Source organism: Dromiciops gliroides, chromosome 1 (assembly GCF_019393635.1).
Source record: "Dromiciops gliroides isolate mDroGli1 chromosome 1, mDroGli1.pri, whole genome shotgun sequence".
Lineage (NCBI taxonomy): Eukaryota > Metazoa > Chordata > Mammalia > Microbiotheria > Microbiotheriidae > Dromiciops > Dromiciops gliroides.
This window is the reverse complement of record NC_057861.1, coordinates 86,075,690-86,085,249: the sequence shown is the minus strand read 5'-3', so window position 1 is coordinate 86,085,249 and position 9,560 is coordinate 86,075,690. Positions and strand designations below refer to the sequence as shown.

The following is a 9,560-nucleotide window of genomic DNA, read 5'->3' as shown; positions in this document are numbered from 1 at the left end:
GAGTTGAAACCCAACAGAAATTGGGCAATAGTAAGAGAGCCCCTTTCTTTCCTTGGAGAACTGCATCCCAGGATGGTGAGACAACTGGAAAATGTGATGGCTGAACCACTGTTAGTATTCTTTGAAACATTATGGAGAACAGAAGAGGTGGCATAGGACTGGAGAAGTGCGTATGTTGTCCTAATTTTCCAAAAGATGGAAGAGAGTGGAATCTAAAAAGTAAGTCCAACTGAGTGAGTTGGACTTAGAATCCTAGGAACATGATAGTTAGTAAATACCTAGAAAAGGAATAGTGATTAAAAAGAGTCAGCATGGCTGACTCATCAAGGACAGGTCTTTCCAGTTGTACCTCATCACCCCCCCCCATTAAACTATGATTTTTAAAAAGTGAACTACACTGTGTAGAAATCAATATTCTCTCCTATAATTCTGCACATATACAACTACAGAAATGGAATTGCCCCTACATCACATCTTAAAGTTAACACCCTAGGTTACAACAGTCTTTCCAAAGGAGACCTTCTGAGTTTCTCTCTTTTTGAATCATATACCAACAGTCTAACCAGGAAGGGTAAATTGGGGCACAAGGAGGGAATCCACCAGCTAGCCCACAGTGATTGACAGCCAAAAAGTTGAAGACAAGCACAGAGTGATAGATCGGCATTCTGGAAAAGAATCCAGGGACACCCTGGGAATAACTCTTCATTTTATTCATGGTGGAGACCCTTCTCTAAGGCATAGGTACTGAAGAAGTAAGCCAGTTGAATTACAGAACCACAAGGAAATGATGTCACCCAAAAGTCAAGGAATAAGACTCACAAAGCATCCTAGGCAGCCGTCCTCCCAGTAAATAGTCATTATAGAGTCATGCAATCTTTGCTCACTTCCAATGAATAGACCTCAGGGTAGTCACATGGAAGGGATGTGTGACAAGGGTAGCAGCAGGATGAGCCATCACCTCCTGAGTAGTCTCCTTGACAACCTTGTCAGAGCTTTATGGGGTATCTTTCTGTGTAGGAAGAGGTGGAAGTCCATGTTTTAACTCCTTAGCTTTGTCACATTTCTGGTATTGATACAAGACCTTACTGAAGGGGGCAGCTAGGTGGCGCAGTGCATAAAGCACTGGCCCTGGATTCAGGAGGATCTGAGTTCAAATTCGGCCTCAGACACTTGACAATTACTAGCTGTGTGACCCTGGCCAAGTCACTTAACCCTCATTGCCTGGCCAAACCCCGCCCCCCCCCAAACCAAAAAAAACACAAAAAAACCCTTACTGCAGACCACAATTCAATGGGTCAAGAATTCAGTCTGGGAGTTAAGCCTTTGAATACTTCATATTTTCTATTGATATTAATAATATGCCAGAAATAGTATGCAGGGCAGTTGATAGGCTTACTTCCCTACAGTTGGAGGAAGAGACTTTTATTCCACCTCTATGAGTGCCTTCACATATGTGAGCAGCTGAGAGAGGATGATGAGGTCCATGCCCAGCAACACCTGACTGGACTCTTCTGTCATGATGAAACTCATGGATGGACAGACTGACTGAGCTACCAACCAAATGGGTCCTGGATCTTGCTTGGAGGCAGCAGCTTTGCCCTCAATTCCTTTTTTTGACAGGGTTATTTGACTAGGTCACAAGAATGCTGGAGTTATAATTTACTCAGGTTTGAGCAACACATTATAAAAAAGGCTCCCATGCTATTCTTTTGAAAAATATGGATGAATATGAAGATAGCAGATTAGAAAGGGCTAGGGAGGAGAAAAGGGAAGAGGTAGTTACCAAACCTGACTGTTGGGAGGCAGGCAGTTTTCCTTTGAACAGTGTCTTGTTAAATCCTTAGTCAGTTTTGAAAGTCTTTTCAGATACTGTATATTATAGAATGTCTACAATGTATGAACTGAATTACAAAAGTTGATTTGGAAATCAGTTGTTTGAAACTTGGAACATATTTTTCCATAGAAACAATGGGTGGTTATGGTCCTGGGCCAATTTATAAAAGCCTGATTAATCCATCAAATGCTTAAAGCATAGCACTAATAGTACCATCTCATCTACACCTAACCACCACATGGAGCACTTATTGTTAGAGGAAAGTGAATTCCAAGTTTTGGCTTGGCACAAGGGGGCTTCATCTCTTTCCCTCAGAGGTGGCATTGGGAAGCTAGGATTAGTTGTGGGAAAGGAGAGTGAGAGTACTGTGTCACCAACAAGATTAACTTTCTATATCTCTGAACAGGTGCTGGGATCAAGAGATTTCTTTAGTTCATTTACTCCCTTGCTATGGTAAACCAGCAAGGGGAGAAAGGGAAGAAGGGAGGGAAGAGTATTAAACAACTAGAATGTGCCAGGAACTATGCTAAGTGTTTTACAAATGTTATCTCATTTGATCCTCACAACAACCCTCTGAGGTTACTGTCCATATAGTTGAAGAAACTGAGGCAGACAGAGGTTAAGTGACTTGTGCAGGGTGACAAAGCTAGTAAGTGTCTGAGGCCAGATATGAACTCAGGTCTTCCTGGTTAGAAGGTAAGAATTCAATAGATAAATAGTAAAAGGATATGAATAGGCAGTTCTTTTTTTTAAATCTTAAAAGTATTATATTATTTTCCAATGACATGTAAAGATAATTTTCAACATTCGTTTTTATAAGATTTTGAGTTCCAAATTTTTCCGTCCCTTCCTTCTTTCCCTCCTCCCCAAGTCAGAAAGCAATCTGATATAGGTTATACATGTACAATCACATTAAACATGTTTCTGCATTAGTCATATAGTGAAAGAAGAATCAGAACAAAAGGGAAAAACCTCAAAAAGCAAAAAAGGTAGAAACAATATAGTTCAATCTGCATTCAAATTCTACAGTTCTTTTTTCTGGATGTGGAGAGCATTTTCCATCATGAATCCTTTGGAATTATCTTGGATCATTGTATTGCTGAGAAGAGCGGTCTATCACATCTGATCATTTCACAAAGTAATAGGCAGTTCTTTTTTTGTTTTGTTTTGTTTTGCAGGGCAGTGAGAGTTAAGTGACTTGCCTAGGGTCACACAGCTACTAAGTGTTAAGTGTCTGAGGTCAGATTTGAACTCAGGTCCTCCTGAATCCAGGACCGGTGCTCTATCCACTGCACCACCCTAGCTGCCCTAGGTAGTTCTTAAAAGAAAAAATGCAAGCTATCAGCAACCATAGGGGAAAAAATGTTCCAAACCACTAATAATGAGAGATATGTAAATTAAAACAGCTTTGGCATTTTACTTCACCCCCTTTAGACTGATATAGATAAAAAAATAAGGAAAATGACAATCATTCAAGATAGATAAAACAATTATTAAGCACCTGTTATATATATCAGGTACCTGCTAAGTGTTGCAGAAGCAAGCTGATCCCTGCCCTCAAGTGGCTTACATTCTAATAAGGGGAGATAACATATAAAGGAAGCTATCAGGGAGGGGAGAAGGGTATGCCTGGTGTGCATGAGAGTGGGTGCAGAAGCCAATCAGAGCCAAGGGACCCAGATTTTACATTTATCCCTAGGAATTTCATCTTATTAGATTTAACACAATGCCCTAGGCCAATGGGTCCTCAATGTGTGGTCTAGGAGTCCCTGAGATGCATTTCAGGTCAAAACTATTTTCATAATTACGTACTAGGATGTTTTAATTTCTAAGTAGTAAATGTCAATACCTATAACCCACATAAATAAGAACTCTTTGGGAGATCTTCAATAAAGAGTCACTATCTGAATGCAGATCGAGCCATACTGTTTCTACATATTTTTATTTTTTGAGGTTTTTCCCTTTTCTTCTGATTCTTCTTTCACAACATGATAATAGTGTAAAAAGGGTCCTAAGATCAGAAGGTTTAAGAACCCTTATTCCAGTCTTTCAAGGTCTTTTTGGATTCTGACTCTGTAACTCAGTGTATTAGTTATTCCTCCAGTCTAAGAAATCTGCAAATTTGATAGCTATGAACCACATATGTCTCTATCCAAGTTATTGATAAAAATGCTGCACAAGAACACTCTGCTAGAGTCCTTCTATCCAGCTGACATTGAACCATTAAAAAACTACCCTTTGGGTCTGACCATTCAGTCTATTTTGGATCTGATTATGTTTTCTAGTCCATGACTCTTCACCTCTTTCTTTCTTTCTTTCTTTCTTTCTTTCTTTCTTTCTTTCTTTCTTTCTTTCTTTCTTTCTTTCTTTCTTTCTTTCTTTCTTTCTTTCTTTCTTTTGCAGGGCAATGAGGAATAAGTGACTTGCCCAGGGTCATACAGCTAGTAAGAGTCAAGTGTTTGAGGCTAGATTTGAACTCACGTCCTCCTGAATCTAGGGCCAGTGCTTTATCCACTGCACCACCTAGCTGCCCCCCTCTTCACCTTTTTCACAGGAATTGTATGAGTTACTTTATTGAATGTTTTGTTAAAATAGAATGCTGGGCCTGGAATCAGGAAAGAACTGAGTTAAAATCCTACCTCCAACACTAGCTGTGAGACCCAGGGTAAGTCACTTAACCTCTCTCTATAAGATAACATCTACTTCCAAGGATTGTTGTGAGGATCAAATTAAATAATATTTATGAAGCACTTAGTACATAATGCCTGGTATATAGTAGGAGCTAAATAAAAGCTTGAAACCTCATTTCCTTCCTAGATCAACAAACATTAAGTATCTACCGCTATAGTAGACTGCATTAGGCACCGGAGGTAGATACAAACATAAAAATGACAGTTCCTGACTTCAAGGAGCTTACATTATATCAGAAAAAACAACATGTGCATATATAAATTAATATTGAGTAAATAGAAAGTAAGAGCAATCAGGCAGCACAGTGGATAGAGTGCTGGTCTTGGAATCAGAAAGATATCTTCCTGAGTTCAAATCTGTTATCAGACGCTTACTACCTATATGACCCTGGGTAAGTCATTTAACCCCGTTTGCCTCAGTTTCATCATTTGTAAAATGAGCTGGAGAAAGAATTGAGAACTCACTCCAGTATCTCTGCCAAGAAAACCCCAAATGGGATCATGAAGACTTGGACACAACTGAAAAATGACTCAACAACAAATAGAAAGTGAATTCAAAGTAATTTTGGTGTGTAGGGTCTAGGAGGTGGGGTACCAGGAAGGATAACATAATCTGAGCTTTGACAAGATCTACCTTTTCTAAGAAGTAGATGTGAGCAAGATACTGTGTTTTCCAGTCATGGAAGGATGGCTTATATAAAATTCATGGAGACAGGAGATGTAATCTCAGCTGAATGGGTAGGCTGGTCAATCAGAGTTTATATTTGCTCCTGGAAATAAGAAGCAGCACATTTATGGAGTAAGGGAGGGAGTGACATGGTTTGATTTAGGCTTTAGAGATATAATTCTAATAGGTATGTGAAGGAAGTCTTGGAATAGGGGTAAGAGTTGAGGCAGGGAGATCAATTAGGAAGCTATTGTAGATAGAATGCATGAATCAGTGAGCAAACATTTAGTAAGGGCTAATTATGTGCCAGGCAATATTCTAGGTGAGAAGGATTCAAAGACAAGAGAAATTTTCCCAATGTTCAAGGAACATTCTATTAGGTAAAATAGCAGATGCACATATAAGTATATAATAACGGATACAGGGTAATAAGGGGTGGGGAAGACACGAGCACCTGGGGAGGTTAGGATGATGAAAATGATGATGCTTATGACGATGATGGTGATGACGACGACAACGATGATGATGACATTTATAAAATGTCTATTATGCTCCAGGCAGTGTGCTAAGCACTTTACAAGTATTATCTCATTTGACCCTCACAACAACATGGAAGGTAGCTGCTACTATTATCTTTATTTTTCAGATGATAAAACCGAGACAGACAGCAGTTCAGTGACTTGTGAGGGTTCCACAGCTAGGAAGTAATTAGAATGCAGGTCTTCCTCACTCCAGGCCAGGTGCTATATCCATTGTGTCAATAAGGTCCCAGTATGTGCCATCCTCTCTGCCTAGTGCCATCCCATGTGGAGGCTTGGAATTTGGGCTTCTAGAAATGCTGCCCGTTGGTATGAAAGGGAGGGCCCTGTTCCTATCCAGGGGATTGCTATTTTTCTGTCAGATCACTGTTTGATAATGAAAAGCTTTTAAAATTAATGTGGAACCAGAATTCCGAGTGACCATTTCAATTGCTCTATCTTTCCATGTGGCCTGTGAATGTTTGGCTCCTCTTGTTTTAAGTCAACAAGCATGTATTAATTACCTACTATCTACCAGGCACTGCTAAACTGGAGATTAAAAAAAAAAAAAGTTCATGCCCTCAAGGAGTTCATAGTTTAACAGGGGAGAGAATATGCAAACTACTTTGTTCCAATTATATAAACAGGCAGCTAGGTGGTGCAGGGTCTGGAGTCAGGAAGAACTGAGTTCAAATATGGCCTCAGATACTAGCTGTGTGACTCTAGGCAAGTCACTAAACCCTGTTTGCTTCAGTTTCCTCATTGTAAAATGAGTTGGATAAGGAAATGACAAACCACCCTAGTATCTTTGCCAAGAAAACTCAACAGACAGTATGGTCCAGAGTCACAAAGAGTCTGACTTGACTGAACAATAACGATTATATATATAGGACAATTTGGAAAGAACCTAGCAATAAGGGGGATATTGGGAAAGGCTTCTTGGAGAAAGTGGGATTTTAACTGGCTCTTGAAGGAAGTCAGAAAGGTCAGGGGACTGTCCCTGGGGGTGTGTCCCTGGTGTGTGTGTGTAAATTTTTTTGTATTTTGAGTCTTATACAACTTCTCAGTAAATATCCCTTTGTAAAAGCAAATGGATATTAATTGACTGTTGATAATACCAAGGAGATATCAGCTGGTTGAATTATACTAGGGAGATACTAATGATCACTGGCAAACATACTGGGACAGTAATGAGAAATAAGTGACACTGGGGTTCTTAGAACACAGTGGAATGGGTGTTCAAGCTAATTGCCTTAAAGTTCTACAACCCTTCAAGTGGAACCCCTAGGACTTGGAAAAGAAATAGACCCATAATAGACTTTGCTCTTTGAACCTGACCCACCAAAGCTAGTATAGGTTGGAAGAGGGGCTCCAGTCTCATTACATTAGAAAAGGCTTGGGAGCAGCTAGATGGCGCAGTGGATAAAGCACTGACTGACCCTGGATTCAGGAGAACCTTAGTTCAAATGTGATCTCAGACCTCAACACTTACTAGCTGTGTGACCCTGGGGAAGACACTTAACCCTCATTGCCCCGCCAAAAACAAACAAACAAACAAACAAAGACTTCGTTCCTGTAGAAAGTGGGTTGAATTTTGAAGGAAATTAGGAATTGTAATAAGTGGAGTCAGTCAGCCAATAAATTTATTAAGCACCTACTATTTATTAAATGCCTACTACTGTGCTAAATGCTGGAGATACAAAAAAAGAGACAAAGAACAGTCCCTGCCCTCAAGGATCTTACAATCTAATGGAGGAAACAACATGTAAACAAATATATAAAAAGGAAACTGAACAAAATAAATAGGAAATGATTAACAGAGGGAAGGCAGTGGAATTAAGAGGGATTGGGGGAAGGCTCCCTGTACAAAATGGGGTTTTAGTTGGGATTTAAGGACATCCAGGGAAATCAGCAGGCTGAGTTGAGCATTGTAGTCATGGGAGACAGCCAGAGAAAATGCTGGGAGCTGAGACATTGAGTGTCTTGCTAGTGGAAGAGCCTGAAAACAAGTGTCACTGGATCAAGGATGTGTAAGGGGCAAGGACTGGAAAGGTGGAGTTCATATTTGCTCTTTGAAATAAGAAGGAGCCATTGTAGTCAGTTAATTATTTTTATTATTAACAGGGTCAATCTTGGGGCAGCTAGGTGGCACAGTGGATAAAGCACTGGCCCTGGATTCAGGAGTACCTGAGTTCAAATCCGGCCTCAGACACTTTACACTTACTAGCTGTGTGACCCTGGGCAAGTCACTTAACCCCCATGGCCCTGCCAAAAAACCAAACCAAAACAAAACAAAACAGGGTCAGTCTTGAGCTTTAGGAAAATAATTCTGGCAGGAGTATGGGAAAAGGGGTGAGATTTATGTTTGGGAGAACAATTAGGAGGCTATTGTATTATTAAGAGTTGATGGGAAAAAAAGGAAAAAAAAAACCACGAAGGGGCAGCTAGGTGGCTCAGTGGTAGAGCACCATCCCTGGAGTCAGGAGGACCTGAGTTCAAATCCAGATTCAGACACTTGACACTTACTAGCTGTGTGACCTTGAACAAGTCACTTAACCCTCATTGTCCTGCCCCCCTCTCCCCCCCAAAAAAGTTGATGGGGCTCTGAACTTAGGTGGTGGCAGTAGGGGTAGAGAGAGATAAGGAGATGGAAGTGAGATACATGAAGCTAGAAATGACAAGATTTGGCATGACACAATTAGCTCAAAGCTATGGAATTTACTAAGATGGAATAAGAACAGTAGCTATAAGATATTTTCCCCACAAACCTGGAGTGCATTCTCCCACAAATATATGTGGGAAATATACAAGTATGATAATATTGAAACACATGTAAAGAACATGTCGTCAACTAACCAGCTCAAAGACACCATACTCTTTCCCTCTTCTTGGAAGCCTCCACATTTCCCTGGGCATAGCCTCTCTCTCAGGTGGGTCACTCAGTTGGAATTGTGGGCCTGCTTTTCTCATAGCTTCACTTTTGATTGGCAGGACTAGTTTTCTCTTGGCCAGTCTGGTCTCTTCATTGCTCTCAGAGGTCTGTTTCTTGAAGCTGCTTTCTCTTGAACTCTAGTCTTTTTTGTGTCTGTCTGGGCAGCCTGTGTGTCTCTGTTCTCTCTCTGGAGTGTGGTATCACCCGCTGGGCTGGGAGCTCTGCTGCTTTGGCCAGTGGGGGTGGGGCAGAGGTCACACAGTACAAAGCTGCTCTGGGCCTGGACTGTCTGCAGACTAAACTCTGCAGCTGGCTTAATAACTAGCTTTTAAAAAGCCAAACAGGGTAATTTCCAAAGGCTACCCGCTCCTTCCAATCTCCCCCTTTTCCGCATCCACCTGCATGCATCAGGTTAAATTTTACACTTTATAAGGTAGTAGCAAAGGATTCCTGTTTTGTCAACACATTAATACTGTTCTGGACAGAAACTCTGAGGGTTTTCCCCTCCCACATTCAATCTTTTGTGAAAGCAAAGTAGGCCATCTTTTACCTCAATTCTTACCTAGCTTTAATCACCGAATGCTGCCTTAGACAAACTGAGACCTAGGAAAGACTTAAAAAAAAAATGGCTTAAAAAGGCCATGGTCACCCACTGCATCATGAATCGTCTTTTTTTTTTTTTTTAATCATTTTTATTTAAAGTTTTGAGTTTCAAATTCTATCCCTCCCTTGCTGCCTCCTTCCCCTTCCCTCTCCCTGAGATGGTAGGTAATCAGATATAGGTTATACATGTGCAATTATGTAAAACATTTACATATTAGTCAACACTAGTTGTCTTGACCTATGTCTTACTGCTGGACTCCCATGACTAAGGAGGAGAGAGTGAGGCTGATGACTTTGCACAGCCCTGCCTCACTTC

General features: G+C 40.6%; 1 pseudogene; it reads right to left on the bottom strand.

Moving 5' to 3' along the window:
- Positions 1–481: 481 nt before the first annotated feature.
- LOC122746014 lies at positions 482–1,518 on the bottom strand (annotated as a pseudogene).
- Between the last annotated feature and the right edge of the window lie 8,042 nt (positions 1,519–9,560).